The sequence below is a fragment of the Labeo rohita genome, chromosome 5, assembly GCF_022985175.1.
Source record: "Labeo rohita strain BAU-BD-2019 chromosome 5, IGBB_LRoh.1.0, whole genome shotgun sequence".
Lineage (NCBI taxonomy): Eukaryota > Metazoa > Chordata > Actinopteri > Cypriniformes > Cyprinidae > Labeo > Labeo rohita.
This window is the reverse complement of record NC_066873.1, coordinates 26,762,548-26,780,027: the sequence shown is the minus strand read 5'-3', so window position 1 is coordinate 26,780,027 and position 17,480 is coordinate 26,762,548. Positions and strand designations below refer to the sequence as shown.

General features: G+C 37.1%; 1 long non-coding RNA gene across 1 annotated transcript in view; it reads right to left on the bottom strand.

Moving 5' to 3' along the window:
- Positions 1-4,463: 4,463 nt before the first annotated feature.
- The window catches only part of LOC127164921 (uncharacterized), a 38,501-nt gene continuing 25,484 nt past the window's right edge, over positions 4,464-17,480 (bottom strand). Inside the window, exons 2-3 of the long non-coding RNA XR_007827720.1 lie at positions 8,893-9,023; positions 4,464-5,305 (exon numbers count right to left, since the gene is read on the bottom strand). This is a non-coding gene — a long non-coding RNA (uncharacterized LOC127164921). The remainder of the gene's footprint in view (positions 5,306-8,892; positions 9,024-17,480) is intronic.

Sequence of the window (17,480 nt, the reverse complement as noted above, 5' to 3'; positions counted from 1 at the left end):
CATACAGCATTGTAATTGGTCTTCCATGGGTATGTGGACCAGTTTCCATATGATAATACAGTATTACAATGTCGTCAATGGATATTTTCCCTGACATTTACAAATACAGATACAAAAAAATGTAAAGATGTAATGTGTCCTCGCTGAACAGAAGTATGAATTTAAAAACATGGCTGTATATCGGCACGGCTGTGATTTGGCCATAGGTAATCACAGTGTGCTGATATTCAGCCATATCACACGGCTACGTGTGTGATATTGCATTTATACAACCGTTTGACGGCACAAGTGTGTAAATACATAAGAAACAACAATGGAGACTCTTTAAAAACCCTCTTTTGTGCAAACTGCTTCCTTCTGCCATGAATTCAAATTTCAGTTTGACAAATCTCAACAGCTAAACCCAAGTTTTCGTTACTAATTCAAAAACATAACATTAGAACTAGTAACAAAGGAATGTTGAGCACTAAACGCACGTTGACGAGCTCCGAAAACACTGAAGCTAATTTTCAAATAGATATTATCTTATTAACAAACCACATATTTTAAGTCTAAACAAGTAAATTCTCAACTAAAAAACTCTTAAAACTACATTCCGTGATACAAAAACAGTATTATTTATAAAATTATAGAGGATTTGTGCATCCGCCATGACACTCACTGTGAGAAATACTGCAAGCGGAGGGATACAAACAATGAAAGTTCCGATATGACTAGACTATTTGACTCCTCTCAGCCAATCAGTTTCGAGAACCAAAAATAACTGTTGTATCCATCTTATTTTTGCCATTTGCAAATTTAATGTGTCTGGCTTCTGGTCTCATCCACATCCAGCTATTTTTAGCTGCAGAATACAGCTTGTTTTGCTGCTTGATACTGAAAACTAGTGTGTCTTATCATATCATTTTAATTTATTGTCTTAATTGTGAACACACTGGTTTGTAGTGCAAACAGTTTTACCGTTTACTGCACTTCGATATTCTTTTCATTATTTCCCAACGGCGGATTATGAACTGAAAGTCTAACACATTACCGGAAAACAGCTTACTTCCACATCGAAAAATAATGTGGATAAATTCACATATTTAACAGAATCGAGCAAATATATGTGTACATATGAAACTGCATAATTAAAGCACACATTAAAGCAGTAATAACTGAAAGTTCACCTGCCATTTCATCTTTATCATCCTGCATTTTTCCAGCAAGATGCATTTTGTCTAGTAATTTTAGTGATACAAGTCATACAACTATGTTGTGAACACCCAGTGTGTGAACTACCTTTTATTCTTATTCTGGTTAATTATTTCATTTTCCCCCGACTTCGCTAGAAAAGACGTCTGTGTTTATAGCGCTAATTATTTGATTAAAATCATAATCAATTTCTCTTCAACCAAGTAGGCTTGGTGACACCTAGGGAAAAGCTGTGTCCCCACAATTCTTTAAAAATGTTAATGTGTCCTGATTTCATCTGCTAGACACATTCGCTTAAAATTATGTATCTTCAGTGCCCTTCTACCTACTGTCTCTGGTATAGTTTGTTCTTCTCAATAGCTGTTTCTTTGCCATTGCAAGTTGATTTGCTGATACTTTCATTCTAGAATGTCTTTTCGCAAATCACTTTGCAATGTATCTGGCTGCCATAACAATAACTTTACACGCTCGCTGCTGTTCGCTGCCGTCCTCTCAGTGCAAGCAGCTTCTCAATTTAGCTCGCTAGCTAAGCTGGAGAAATGCCCAAACGAAAATGCGCTTTCAACGATGCAAGTGAAGTGTTTTGCTGTCACTGTAAACGTTCATTTTCTGTTGCCAGCAAAGGTGAATTAAACATTGCAGATCACAATAACCTCTAACACTGTTATATGTGGAATTACATTTCATTGTTTATGTTGTCATATTTTGTTTTTCAAAATTATTAAATGAAATGTTCATAATGCATTTTTTGAGGAACACATTTCCTTAAGTTTTTTTGTATCAGTGCCAGAGAACTGATGACAGTGGGACAAAATATAATGTGTTGATTTACATGACATTAGGAAGTGTGCTCATCGAGACTCAACATTTTGGTTAATTTTGCATTGCAAAAGGACATACACACTCATATAGGCACAGGCGTACACAAGAACAATTACACGAGAGGACACTTTTTGCAGTTCCTGCCAAAAAAAAAAAAAAAACACTTTAATTTGTAAAATCTCATTTGAGTTGGACATAATGAACCAAACAACTCTGAGTAAATCAACAACCGTTTTGAACGATTCATTGATTCAGTGAGATTAGACTGATTCAAACTGATAACTCTTCTGAACAAACTGGCTGCAGCAGTTGTTGTCGTGTGCAACCAGTAACGATGCAATACAAGGATGTGTTGTCTATTTATAGTCTTATTTATTAACATCACCATAGTTTTATACATTATACTTTATAGGTAATAGGTCTTATAACGTATCCTGTTATGCTTTGAGAAACTTCAGACCTTTTAGCAAACCTATTTTACAGATTTAAACAAAAAAAGTAATTTATCTGTCTGGTTAGAAAACACATGGCATGATTGTGGAGCTGTTATCACGGAAAATGATCGTCAGGTCGGTATTTGGTAATCTTCATTGCCAAACAAGCATTTATCATTTTACCAGAATAATTTCGCTAGGACTCCTGCCCCAACAAATTTCTTTTGCAGTGGTGCAGTGGATTCAACACCATGCCTGGCAAAACATTTTTTGCCTTCAAATAGTTAAGCTTTGTAATATTTACTACATATAAACTATACATAAACCACCCTTTGAATAATCCATTCGTGATATAGCATGTCCAGGCTTTCTGATAAAATCTGAAACATTTTTTATCATGGCCATTTGGCAAAACCCTTAACACGTTTTGTTTTACAAATGATTTAATTTAACAAAAATAAAATCCCATAAACAGCTATTGCTTGCAAATCATATTTTAATGCAACATTTTGGTTATGCAACCTTCATCAGACACTGTTTTCTGATTTAATGAAATATTGCCATTATTGCAAGTTCACAAGTAAATGTCAAAATCTACATAATCATTTTTTATTCATTTATTTGAAGAAAAAGTTTGCAGAAACTGATTTTTGATATTGTTGTAGATGCACAGAAAATGAAGAGCTGCTTCGTTGCTGACAAGCAATAGAAGATATTTACTCATTTTCATTTGTTTTTTATAGATAAAACCAGTCATCTAGTCAATCTACTTGGAGTTGAAGTCAAAAGTTTACATATACCTGGCAGAATCTGCAAAATGTTAATTATTTTACCAAAATAAGGGATTATACAAAATGCATGATATTTTTTATTTAGTACTGACCTAAATAAGATATTTCACATAAAAGACGTTTACATATAGAAAATAAATTGAATTTATTCAATTTATTCAAATTTATTCAAGAATCACAACGCTTGATTCTTAATACTGAGCTGTTAACTGAATGATTCACAGCTGTGTTTGTTTATTTGTTTGTTTGTTTGTTTAGTGATAGTTGTTCATGAGTCCCTTGCTTGTCCTGAACAGTTAAACTGCACGCTGTTCTTCAGAAAAATCCTTCAGGTCCCTCAAGTTCTTTGTTTTTTCAGCATTTGTGTGTATTTGAACCCTTTCCAACAATGATTTTATGATTTTGAGATCCATCTTTTCACACTGAGGACAACTGAGGGACTCAGGCTCAACTATTACAGAGTGTTTAAACACTCACTGATGCTCCAGAAGGAAAAACAATGCATTAAGAGCCCGGGGGTGAAAACTTTTGGAATTTAAAGATCAGGGTAAATTTAACTTATTTTGTCTTCTGGGAAACAAGCAAGTATCTTCTGTAGATTCTGAAAGACAGCCCTAAATGGAAAAAAAATATGATATTTAGGCAAAATAAGAAAAATATACACATCTTTATTCTGTTCAAAAGTTCTTAATGCATTGTTTTTCCTTCTGAAGCATCAGTGAGCATTTGAACCTTCTGTAATAGATGCATAAGTCCCTCAGTAGTCCTCAGTGCAAAAAGATGCAACTCAAAATCACACAGTCATTGTTGGAAAGGGTTCAAAAACACAAAAATGCACAATTCTAGCTTTTTTCCTTGCAATTGTGAGTTCACATCTCACAATTCAGATTTTTTTTCCTCAGTTGTGAGATACAAACTCACAACTCTTATCAGTCTTTTTTCCCCCTCAACACTGGACTTTTTATATATATATATATATATATATATATATATATTTTTTTTTTTTTTTAAAAAAGGAAAAATTGCGAGAATATATCACGCAATTCTGAGAAATAAAAAAATCACAATTATGAGTTTAAAATTTGCAGTAACCTTTATTACATTTTTTTTATTTAGTGGTGGAAACAGGCTTTCGTAAATATGAGATGATTCATAATGATGGAAATAATAATAACACACACACACACAACCAGCATGCAAGGCTGCAGCAGTAGCAGCGACATGTCTTGGCATCCTGTTGCAAAACTCGGGCCTGTATGCCTGAGTATGTGCGTGTTTGTGTGCGTGCAGAGGATCGATCCAGCCATCGCTAGCACCAGGGCCCTGAGAGACATGAGGCGGGTAGAGCGAGGGGGATGGATGAAGAGAGAGAGAGAGAGCAGCAATAGCTGCAGCACAGCTATTCAAGCTAACTCGTTATGTCCAGGGCTTATTGGAAAACAGTCCGACTGAGGCTCGGCACTGAAATTAGTTATTGATCTTGCCTTCCCATCCCCAACCTGCCTCTCTCTTGCCCTCCTCCTCCCCCTCTGCTTTGGGACCGCAAAAGCCTCTTCTGCTGATTCCTACTCTTTTTCATTTGTTCCCCTCTTCCTCGTTCATTCCCTGGCTCTCGCTTTTGCCATACACCCCTTTTCGTTCCATACATTCATCCGTGTTTTACGTTTGTGGTCCTTTGTTTCCAAGAGCCAGGCTTCCACGGTTTTGATCAGTTCTCTCTCACTCGAAGGTGGCTCTCTTATTGGTTAATCTTCTGCCGATTTCTCTCTCTCTTCTTCTGTTCTAACTTCTTCTCTTCCTTTGCCTACCTATCACTCTTTTTAATTCTGTTTTGTTTCCCATCCACTGCCTTCCCTCTACCCTGTCTCACTATCGTTCTCCCTTGTTGTTCTTTTCTCATCCACGAGTGACTCTTTCTTTTCCATTGCTCTCTTTTTATTTCTCGTCTTCGCCTCCTTTCTCTCAGCTGCATCAATTCTGCAGTCAGCTGCACAAACTAGTTATAATTTAAAGGAAAGACAGAGCGAGAGAGAGAGGGAGAGAGAGAAATGGAGAGAGACAGAGCTGAGGGATAAATGCAGATGTAATTGGTGCAGTGAGGGGGAAAAGAAATTAAGAATGTGTCACAATGGTTATGCCATAATCCTAGAAAATTACACACAAAACAAAATGTGCATTGAAATATTAACACACACCTGAAGCCAGTGCATGATGCCATTGTGACAAATACTATTAAATATATAAATAATCAATCATTTAAAAAAATATAATTAATATAAATATAATTAATATAATTTGCAGTTCCTGAAGAAAACACTAGAACTTACAATGCAGCAAAAATAGTGTTAAACTTTAAGGTGAGTTTGGGTTTAAGGCTTTGGTTTCTGTGTAAATGAGATGCTGTTGTCATGACACTCTTGTGTCTTGTGTTCTGTCAGCTGTACCTGAGCATCAACATGCACAGAAATACCATCTTCATGGTGTAAATGTGGCTATAAATCATTTAACAGATGCTAGAAAGAAAGACCAATTACAATTCTGTATGCAAATAAAAACTTTTTTTTTTCACGCCAAGTTTTCTATTTTAATGTTTTAAAATCATTCTAATATGCTGATTTGGCACTTAAAAATTAGTGGTTATTGTTTCTTATTTATTGTTATTTTGAAAATGGTTGTGCTGCTTAAAGCAAAATGGGCTCACTGGAAATACGTGCCTCTATATACACTTCTGCAAAACTGAAAAAACATACCTAAATGTACAAATCACTTAAGTTTCCAGTTGAAATGATCACTAGAGGCAATAAAACTGACAACTTTTATTCCTTTTCAAACACACAATTACTTGAAGAATATTATTTATTAGCAATTTTAACATCCTGTGCGATGTGAAAACTGATACTTTTGAATGTTGTTGTCATATATACAGCTTTATATGAAAGAGTTTTTTAATTCAGTAGGTTTGTAACTCATGCAATATGGTGTTGAACTTTAGTAATGAAGAGCTCCCAGTTTGACAAAATAACTAAAATCTGCATAAGGAAGGTAAAATAGCACGGCTGCATCAACAATTGCATTTTTATATCACTTTTGCATTTGTTAATAATATCACATAGGTTTAGGGTTGGGTTTGGTGTAAGGGGTGTTTCCAACACGATAGAGAATTAACCTTTAGCAACACTCCCTGGATATTTAAATTCTGAACAGCTGAAATATGTACCTCACGCACCATATTAAAAACGCAGCAATACATGCCTGTACCAACCTATTAAAACTGTGCTATTGAACGTGCGTTTTAGCGGCACTGTCTGGACATTTCACTAGTGCGAAATATGCAGTAAGGTTGTTGCAGAAATGTATATAGAGGCACGTATTTTCATGAGCCCGGGTTGGCTTAAAAGGGTTAGTTAAAAAATCAAAATTCTGTCATTAATGTCATTTTAAACCCATTAGACCTTCATTCATCTTTGAAACACAACTTAAGATATTTCTGATGAAATCCAAAAACTTTCTGACCCTGCATAGACAGTAACGCAACTGACGCGTTCAAGGTCCAGAAAGGTAGTAGGGACATCAATAAAATAGTTTAAAAGGACAGTTCATCCAAAAATCCACTAGTCTAAATCACATAAAAATAACTTTAGGGGGCATTTTGTAGCACTGTCCTGTTGCTTTGTAGCTTTATTACACTCAGGGCAGAGAGAGGCCCCCACATGACTCAGTATCAGTCCTTCAGTTACATGAGCATTAACATGTGGAAAACTAAAATTCCTAATGTAGCTTGACAAACAGTTCAGGGTAGAGTTTCTGACTCAAGTTCCCAGACTGCATTGCTTTCTCATATCAACACCACTAGGAAGGCAGCTTGAAAAGGACTTGACCTCGGATTGGGTCATTAATCGAAGTGTCAATGACTCATGCTCAAATTACAACTGGACAACAGAAATAATCTAACACGCACACTGAGGTGATTTAGACAGGGAACGGGGGAGATTCTGTGCTTGGCAACAACGTTGTTGGCTCATTTATTCTGCTTCTGCCATTTGGCCACCAAACCCACAATTCTGTGGGAAAACAGTTGTCTGTTCATGCTTGTCAGGGTTCAGATTGAGGTTGCACAAATGAAAGGAAAATTTTACATCTAAGAAACAGACCACAAAGTTTATTTCTCTTCTTGCCTCTAAGAAATGGATTTCAGCTTTTCACTATTTTTGTGATAATGACTTTTTGAAAGGGCCCTTCAGATATATGTGATCCTGTTTAATTTATCTTTAAAGAGTTTTCAGGATTATTATATTTTAAAATGTATTTCTTATTTCTATTTCTTTTTTTCTTTCAGTTTGTCTTTTCAGTTTATTTTACCCTATGTTTGGTTTAGTTTAGTGTTTCATAGTTGCATTTTCACATTTAATAAAGGTGGGTTGTAACAATTAATTATACACTATAAATAAATACATTTTTGGGTGAATTTTTTCCCCCCCAAGAAATTAAGATTTTTGCCCATGCATTACGTTGATCAAAAATAATATTACAAAAGATTTCTATTTCAAATAAATGCTGTTCTTTTGAACTTTTGAATATTAAGCACCACAACTATTTTCAACATTTATAATAATAGGAAAAGTTTCTTGAGAAGGAAATCAGCATATTGGAATGATTTGTGAAGGATCCTGTGACACTGAAATCTGGAGTAATAGCTTCTGAAAATTCAGGTTTACCATTAAAGGAATAAATTACATTTTAAAATATACTGAAATAGAAAATGGTTATTTTAAATTGTAATAATATTTCACATTATTACAGCTTTTTGGTGAAATAAATCAGCATTGGTGAACAAAAGAAAAAGAAAAAAACTCTTTTATGTAGTTTTTGTTAACACACAACTTTACCGTTCTTAGGCTGAAGCCATCGAGAAACTCCACAGGACAGGAAGTTATATTTTGGAGTCAAACAGGAAGTAGTAACCTCAGCTCAATTAACCCTCAGCCCTCCCACTCTTACTGCTCCATACGCTCTTACTCTCTTCTGATCTCCCTAGGCTGGGAAACAGAGCTCCAGGAGGAGAAAACGAAGGAACGGGAATAGTAAGGGGGGTTGGTGGAGAACATGGGAACAAAGCAGGAATTTAAATGGAACCCCTCAACCTCCCCCTCCTCCTCCTCCTCCTCCCTTCGAACCCCCTCCGCACCCCCAGCCCAAATGCCTCCCAGCCCCCGCCTTTTCATGCGCCTGTCAGGGCTCTGCAGCGCGGGGGTAGCGGTGCAGCCCGGCTTCAGGGGGAGTGTGGAGCGATAAGGGTCTGCACGGCATGCGTGGATGTGGGATGTGGCAGGGAGGGTGTTTTAGGGTCACGGCGAGAGCGTGATGGTGAGGTGAAAGGAATGTTTACATTATTGGGATCCCCCACTTGCTCTCCCAAATGGAAAAAAGAGGCCTTCCTGGAGCCTACCACATATCACCTGGCTCTGGTTTAGCCTCTTTGTGTGTGCGTGTGTGTTAAAGTCCATTAGACCCCTAAATTCCAGTAAGGTAGTCCAATAACCCCCGTTCCAGAGAGCAGAGCTGGTCTCATGGCTAACCAAGAGTAAAGATTAACCGTAATACATGCAGCTCTATAAAACAAATGGCTTACCAGCACCTACTAGAGAAATTACCTCTGTGTTTTATGAGAAAAATGGTGTTCGTCCTTCTCAACAGATGAGATGACTGGTGATGTATAGGAAACAGGAGCTCTTATGTTCCATAGGAGTAATGACCTCCAGTATTCAGTGGAAGACAGGGTTTTCTGCAATACAGAAATAGCAGTCATTCATAGTGCAAATATATCAATGGCAAAATCAATTTGCTGGTCTTGATGGGTGATTTTGTTCTGTGCTGCCTTTAAACCTTTGCGGTCTAAAACATTAAATTTCTGTCATTATTTACTCACCCTCATGTCATTCCACAGTTTCTTCTATGAAACACAAAATTAAATATTTTCAAGAATGTTTGTAACCAGTTTCAGTCCCCATTGCATTTTTTGATGTTTCCAGCATTCTTCATAGTTATATTCTTTTGTGTTAGTCATATGGGTTTGGAACAACATGAGAGTGAGTAAACGATGACAGAATTTTCATTTTTGGGTTAACTATATCTTTTTTTAGCACAATAATAAAAAGGAAGGTCAAAATCATTTTCAACAAATGTACACTAAAACAGCATATAATGTATCTCTGAGGTTCAGCTTCTCTTCATCATGTCACCTATTGTTGTGAGATTAACCTCTTTCTCCCTCCACATAATAGTGATGGAATCTGAAAATGTGAGTCAGGAAAACAGTCATCTCCTTCCATGAGTTCTCTTCTCCACCCACTGTTTCCTCCTATTGCACAGAAACCGTCAGGAAGTGCGTCATAAGTAAGGAAGCACTTCCAGGAAATGGAGCAAAGGCACAAAATAAGGAGGGAGGATATAAATACGGTAAAAAATGACAATCCTTTCTTTAGCTTGTTTGTTTCATCAAAATGTGCATAAGGATAGAACAGAACCAGAATATAAAGAATGAGGTAGACTTTCAGAAACTAAATTCTGAAAATCAAAGTACTTCTGTGGGGGAATAAAAATGTTAAGGGTAAATCTCTGATGTGCAGTTGTGGCATTTAGCCTGTGGTGGTGCTCTAGTTCCTAGCAACTGTCATGTGATTAATGTAGTAGCAACCATTGGCCATCAGGTGGCACTGTTAGTTAGGGCACCTCCCTGTATTCTTGACCCAGCCCTTGCAAGGTACTCAGTGCTGCTAGCACAGGAAGAGATGAAGTGGACTATTTGGCCCATAAAAAGTACATGGGGCTGAGTTCAGTGACTGGAAATCACAGAGGAGATAGGGCAGGGAGCGGAGGTGAGTCAACCTCATCTGCCTCAGCAGGACTCTGGAGCCTACTCATGCTTTTATCACCAAGTAGATCAGTAACGAATTCACCGCCTCACTTTGTTGATGAAAAATCAGAGTTGTTCCCATTTAGCAAGTAAAAATGTTCTATCAAATTCCACAGTTTTATGAACAAGGACAAGTGGTTCTGTTCAACCTCAATTAATTTGGTTTAAACGAACATTTAAAAAAGTAAAAGGCCTTTTGATGCTTTTTTAAAAAGTCATAGTTTGAAGCTACTCAACTGCTAAAGCTCAACAGGGGTCACGTGTATGTTTTTTTCTCCCCATTAAACAAAATTCTCACAAACTCGAGTTTTGCCAGCTCAACTCATCGCAATGTTCTTCTACCACACTTGACATTTTTAAAAGAGCCAAGGTGCCTTTGCAAAACATGGAGGCATAAAGAAGAGCTGGATGGTTGTGTACTGTAGGCAAAACTGTCTCTGTCAGAGTTAGCTTTAATGTGCGCTCTAAAACCTCTTCAGCTCCAGAGCAGCGCAGCTCTTGTTTACCAGGAAGAGAATGACGTGGGACGTTACATAAGATTGAGTCTGCTTTTCACAAAAAGCAGTATGGAGCAATCTTTATAACCTGCTTGTTGTATGTTAACTAGGCTACACCGCACCAAGCAACAATATCACCTTCTGTATTGGGTGTGTGACGTGCTAAATGGGCTGAATGACTCTTCAGGGTGTGGCAAGGCAGGTTTGTGTATGCTCACATGTGTTGTGTACTGACTCCTGGTAATTTAATACGAGATCTGGTACTTCTGATTTCGCATTCTCATTTTAATTATATAGACTCTTGTAATAAAGGTTTCAAAGATGGGTCTTTGCAGCAATGCAATTTTTGGGTTCCCCAAAGAACTTAAAAGAACCATTTTGATCATTTATGGAGCCATTTTAATAACCATTTAATAATCTATTAAAGAACTTTTTGCAAAATTGAAAGGTTTCATTAATGTTAAAGGTTCTTCATGGATACTAATAAAGAAACTTTTTACAGTGCTGGGTGTTGTAGACTGTTGTAGTATACAGATAGTCACAAAGGTTTGTTTTGTCTTTCATTTCTTTAAAATTTTAACGTTTAAATACAAAGTTTAAAATTTGCAATCTTTGTGTGCGCAAAAGTTTTTGCCCCTAGAATGTGATGGCCAAATTACATGTAATTGTGATTGGCTGTTTTGAAAACAAAATCAGTTTATTTATAAAGGACATCTGAATAACAACCAAGGTTGATCAAATTGCCATATAAGATGTTAGCAACTAGAGAAAAACACACAGCAATGGTACAGAAAAAAAAACAAAAACACAGATAGCAATAATAAAGGAACGTTGTTTGACGAGTTTTTATGTAGGCTGTCCCTGCTCAACATAAATCAGACATTTACCTTTACATTTAGAGTGAATTTGGCAGTACTGTGTTAGTTAAGCCAGGTGCATCTTACCACAAAGGAAGGAAATTTCTGCAGACTGCAAAAAAAGAGTAGCTTGTCAGCCTGGAAAAGGTTACAATGCCATTTCTGAGGCTCAAGGGCCCAGAAGAACCACAAACAGAGCCATAATATCCAAATGGAGAATGTCTGGAATAGAATCTTAAAATGAGGATCGATCTTGGCCTACGATGACGCCTGAAGCCTAAAATACACTACACGATTTTTGTCCTGATTTTCTGCCGACTTACAGTCTAGATAAGTTGATGCTAGTTGCAAAAAGTCAGAGCCAGTCTGCAAGTTGACAGATTCCACAGAAAATCACGTAGCGTATGATGGTCACAGACTTCGATTTTTTAGCTTCAGACTCTGATTCAATCCAATCGGTGGATATCAAACATATTTAATATTTTCTGCCAATTTTAGAACACAAATTGTTTTCCTTTGTGATACATCTCTTAGCAAAAAAGGCACATGTTTCCGCATGAGATTGTTGTGATCAGAACAACTTCAAAGTTTGGTAGTGTGTGATCCTCAGTTGTGTAGTGAGTGATGGCCAGTCTTCCTTTGTCACCATTTGGAAAGTTGGTAAGTTTATGATGCCCAGTGTTTTAAAAATCTGTTCAGATTTTAAAAGTCATGTAATGCATTCCAGCTTTACGTTGTGTTCAGGGTTACCAGGTTTTCACAACAAAACCCACCTAATTGTTACACAAAACAAGCCCAAAACTAGCCCGTTCGCATTCCGGGGGGTAAAATATATGTTTTTTGGCTGGATCCCCTGGTGAAATTCACATTCCAGGAGCCAAATATCACATTATTAGGGTTGTTTCAACCTGTAGACATGAAAAACAACCTGTGGCAACAGTGTTAAAGTAGCTCAATTTGTTCAACTTGGCAACACTGTTTGTGTCAAAAATTTGGTGTTGCAGTCATGCAGTGTGATATTGTTGATGTTGTACAGTGTGGCATGGATTTTACCCAAGATCTCACTGGAATCATATCATACAGTCTCAAAGTAACAATTGTAAAGGACTATAAAAAGATCTGAACACTTTTTGCTTTCATGTCTGCAAGGCATATCTTAAAGTTATTAAAGTTTTCCACATTTATTTGCTACAGATTACTTAAAAAAAAATAAAATAAAAATTTAGTAAACATTTTATTCAACAAAGTTGGAAAAAATATTGAACAAATACATATACTCCATGACTTTGTCTACTCCATGACATTTCTATTTCTTACACTTTGGAGTAAGTTTTGAATTAATGCTATATATTAAATTAAATAAGAGAACCTATTGATTCAGATGACACCTGCACTCTCATTTCCATCCATTCATTTCATCATTCAAGCCAAAGTAACAAACTATAACACAGAATTATTCATACACAAAGACTTTCTCTTATTTGTACACAAAGACCGGTATTGGGCATGTTACTAAAAAGTAATTAGTTACTAGTTACTTCTCACAAATAGTAACTGAGTTAGTAACTAAGTTACATCATCATAAAAGTAACTAATTACCAGGGAAAGTAACTATAGTGTTACTTTTTAAAAAATGTTTGAATATGTTAAATAACTTGGATGCTTCCAACACTAAATATGTTAAATGAATAAAACATTGTACACTATTCTACACTAATTTAATGTTGCTTTGGGACAACATGAGAGACACCTTCCAGGGGCTAAATATCAAGTTACTGGGGTCACTTCAACCCACTGACAAGAAAAACATCCCACAGATAAGAATAAGGCATTGTTTGAAACCGCAAAGAGTCTACTTTTATTTGTGTACAGTCATAATAACAACAAAACAATGTACTTTTGTAAAATAAAGAAAATAAACAGCGCGCTCTCTGCCGTTTCAGTCTCCGTCACCTGTCTTCAGCAACACGTAAATAAAACAACCTGAACCTCAGTGAATACCTACTTTGAGGACATGAGAAATATATGTATAGAAAGCTTGAAATGTCTGCTTTTAAATGAAGTAAGTCACGTCGAAAACAAATATTCTCTGATAAAGTAGTCCGTATGATACCAATGCAAGCTCCAGTTTTTTCCCATCTAAACTGCGTAAACAAACGTGAACATTCAACAACTTAATCTCGGCTACTTTTTGTTTCTGGAAGAAGACGCGCTGAAAGGAATAAGCCAGAATTTACCTCAAAAGAAGTACGCAACGCAATGCACAGCTTTGTAGGTTCTATGGCTGCGAGAGAGCCTACTTGGATGAAAACCACTTCCGTGAGCTCAATTTTAGTAACACCGCATTTTATTGTCAGTAACAGTAACAGCGTTGTAACGGGGGAAACAGTAATTTGTTTGATTACTCGTTACTGAAAAATGTAATGCCGTTATTAACGCTGTTTATTTATAACGCCGCTATTCTCATCACTGACAAAGACAAAGACAGTCTAATGTCACCACTGGAAGCTAATGGTGTTTCTTGTACCTAATTTCTAAGTGGTTTAAACTAACCAACAGTTGTTACAGTTGAACCCTGTGTTACAACCATTTCCAGTCTCCTCTATATGTCGTTGTTTTCTCATTTTCATACATTCACGGGTTTGGAGATCTGATGACATTTAGGGTAAAACTAAGCACAAATACAGAAAACCAGACACTTTTTCAGAGCGCTGTAGTTAATGTGACTCTCTAAAGTAAAATTGTCCTCTCTCCCCCTCCCTTCTGGTGAGTCAAACTGTAACATTTCCTTCTCCATCTCAACTGCTTTGCCGTTTCTCCCTCTCGCTCTCTCTCTCTCTCTGTTTGGAGATTAAATGGGCATCCTGCCAGTTTTTCATATTTCCTGGCAGCAAAGGGGCCAGCCAACTTCCTGGAGGGGAGGGGCTTACTGAAAGGTTACATTTGCACAATGTGCCTATGGAAAAACACAGAGCGGGGAGAGAACACGAGAGAGGGAGAAAGAGAGAGGGGAGGGGCGGCAGGGGAACAGATAGGGTGAGAGAAAGGGAGGGGGAGCTTGAGAGAGCGTTAGGCAGCTTGGGCTAAACTAAACGACTCCACCATTCTGCTGTGCTCGGGTAATGGAAAAAGCCCTCCAGGGGAATATTCAGCATGCAAGAGTATCGAGTTGCTCTCCATCATTACAATGCTGCCTAACACCCCCCCTCCTCCTCTCCGCGCACCCCTTTCGGTCCCTCCCCCGCATCGGCCCCCCTCCTCCTCCCGAGCTTCATTTTTCCCTCCTTTTTCTCCCGTCCATGCGTCTGTGAAATGAAAAGGCTTTCTGGGAGGCTAGCTGAGGGCCACGGGAGGTTGTTTGAGCCTGGCCTATTTGAAGTCGATGTATAGGTGTTCATGTGCATCTATGTGTTTGTGTGAGTGGCAGGAGTTGGTTGGTTAGTTATGAGAATGGGGTTGTAGTGAAGTTGTATTGGTTCACGTGTAGTAGATGTGCGATGGAAACAAGCATCCTTGTCATTGTCTATTCATAGAGTGGAAGGAAAAACAGAGCGAGACTGATGGAGATAGGAATAAAGAAGTGACTGCTGTAAAGCCATTTGGTTGGTAAAAAGCCTCAGTTGGGTTTAGAACGGCAGTGTAAAGGCCACACCAACACAAATGTTTGGTGCGGAAAACATTTTACTTTGAATAAACAGCTGTTAATGTGTCTTTTTAGGCCGTCACAAGTTTGTCGCCAATGCTTTTTATATATATATATATATATATATATATATATATATATATAGGATATGTAGGATACCAATAGGATATGTGCTTTGGTCACATTACTAGTGCTGCTGCTGTTACATAAAACTAAAACATGGTGGTGCTTATGAACAGAGTAATTTGCTAAGAAATAGTAAATAGCAGAGGAACAATCTAGAACCAGCTTTCTTGTCAATGTACTCCTATGGTGATCTTATGGAAGCCCGTTTCTGCCACTGAATAACTGCAAACTCGGAATTCTGACATTTTTCTTGGAATTGTGAGATATAAAACTCTATTGCAGAACTGTGAGAGATAAACTCGCAATTGCGAGTTATAAAGTAAGAATACAGTTAAAAAGTCAGAAGACAATTCAGACTTTATTTTTCTGAATTGTGAATTTATCTCTTGCAATTCTGACTTTATAACACACAATTGCGAGTTAATATAAACTCGCAATTCTGAGAACATCAGTCTTTTTCTCCCTCAGAACTGGACTTCATAACTCACAATTGCTAGTTTACTTCTCACAATTCCGGGGAAAAAGATATAAAGTAACAATTCTGAATTTTTTTTCTCAGAATTGCATGATATAAACTCACAATTGCAAGAAATAGAGTTGCGATAAAACTCGCAATTCTGACTTTTTTTCTCACAAATGCAAGTTTGTACCTAGTAATCCAGTTTTTTTACCAGGAAGTTCTCAAAATTGAGTTTATATCTCACAATTCTCAACAAAACAAAAAATATCAGCGTTGCAAGATATAAACATGAAATTCTGAAAAATAAAGTCCGAATTGTGAATTTATAACTTGCAATTGCAAATTTATATTTCACAATTCTGAGAAAATAGGCAGAATTGCGGCATGTAAACTCGCAATTGTGAGAAAAAAGTTAGAATTGTGAAATAAAAGGTTGCAATTACTTTTCATTTTTTATTCGGTGGCAGAAACGGGCTTACATATGTTCTTTGCTAAAAACCATTGGGATTACTAAAATCTGAACAGCTGTTTGACAACATCTGAATAGTTTGACTTACTCTGTGAGAATAAGCACAACCTACTGTCAGAAAGAAAATTTGCATTTTAATTCAGTTTGTCTGCCTTTTTTTCACATTGTGTGAACAGACAAATCTTGTGGCGACAATTCATGTGGCTGTGAACAGACCTTGAAGGGATACCCCAAAAAAGAAAATTCAGTCCTAATTTATTCACTTTTATGTTGTTCTAAATCTGTCTGACTTGTCCTGCTGTGAAACACAAGACATTTTTTCTGTTCATTAAAAAACTTTTGAATAGACAGAAATTGAAATTACAGTGTCTACACACACTACCACTTATTTTAAAGATTTTTCTGTTCAATCATTTGCAGAGATTGCCACACCATATTTAGATTTTTCTGTGCTGGTCTATAATTTTTGAATAACTATTTTATAATGAATATGATGTGCCCGTAAAAGCCACATAAAAACAAACGGAACTGTGATTGGTCACTTTACATGTTCGATACCCTTACAGACAGAAACTTGAATCTGAGACTTACAGCAGAGAAAACAAATCCCAGTTATCTTAGTTACCCCCTTCAATTACTATGAAGAAAAGGAGGTCTTTCCTAGCCAGAATAAGACTTATTTGTGGATATTCTCTTATGTCCTTCTTTTACGTAATCAATATCTGTGACAAAATAGATTAGCTCTAATGATAGTAGTGATGACATTTATAAAGCCAGGCATACTGCACACTGCTAAGAATGGACTGCACCACACCCTTCCCACTCCTACTCACTCAGCATTTCAAGTGTAAGAACACTGCTAAATTCTGGCAGGACTGGCAAACCTTCAAAGGACTTAGACAACCAAAAATAAACTGTACGTACTCACAGCGGCCTGAAGTGTCAGTGTAAACATTTTGAACTTAATATTGAATGGATAGTCTTCTTGAACAATACTTCATTCCATCCTTCTTGCCCAGGCTTTGAAATGCCTATAAAGAAAAAGGAGGAAAGAAGCAGAGGAGAGGAAAAGCTAAATTATTGTCCCCCAAATCCTTTTCAAGTCTGTTTGAGCTCTAGCACTGCAGCCACCCACTGAGAGGTTAGTACAGTTTAGCACAGCACGGCACGGCATGCATCGTCCACAAGACTCCTGCACACTCTCATACTATCTTTTTTCGCGTTATACTTCATTTTCTCTCACAAACACACTGGTATGTTCTTTGATGTTTAGA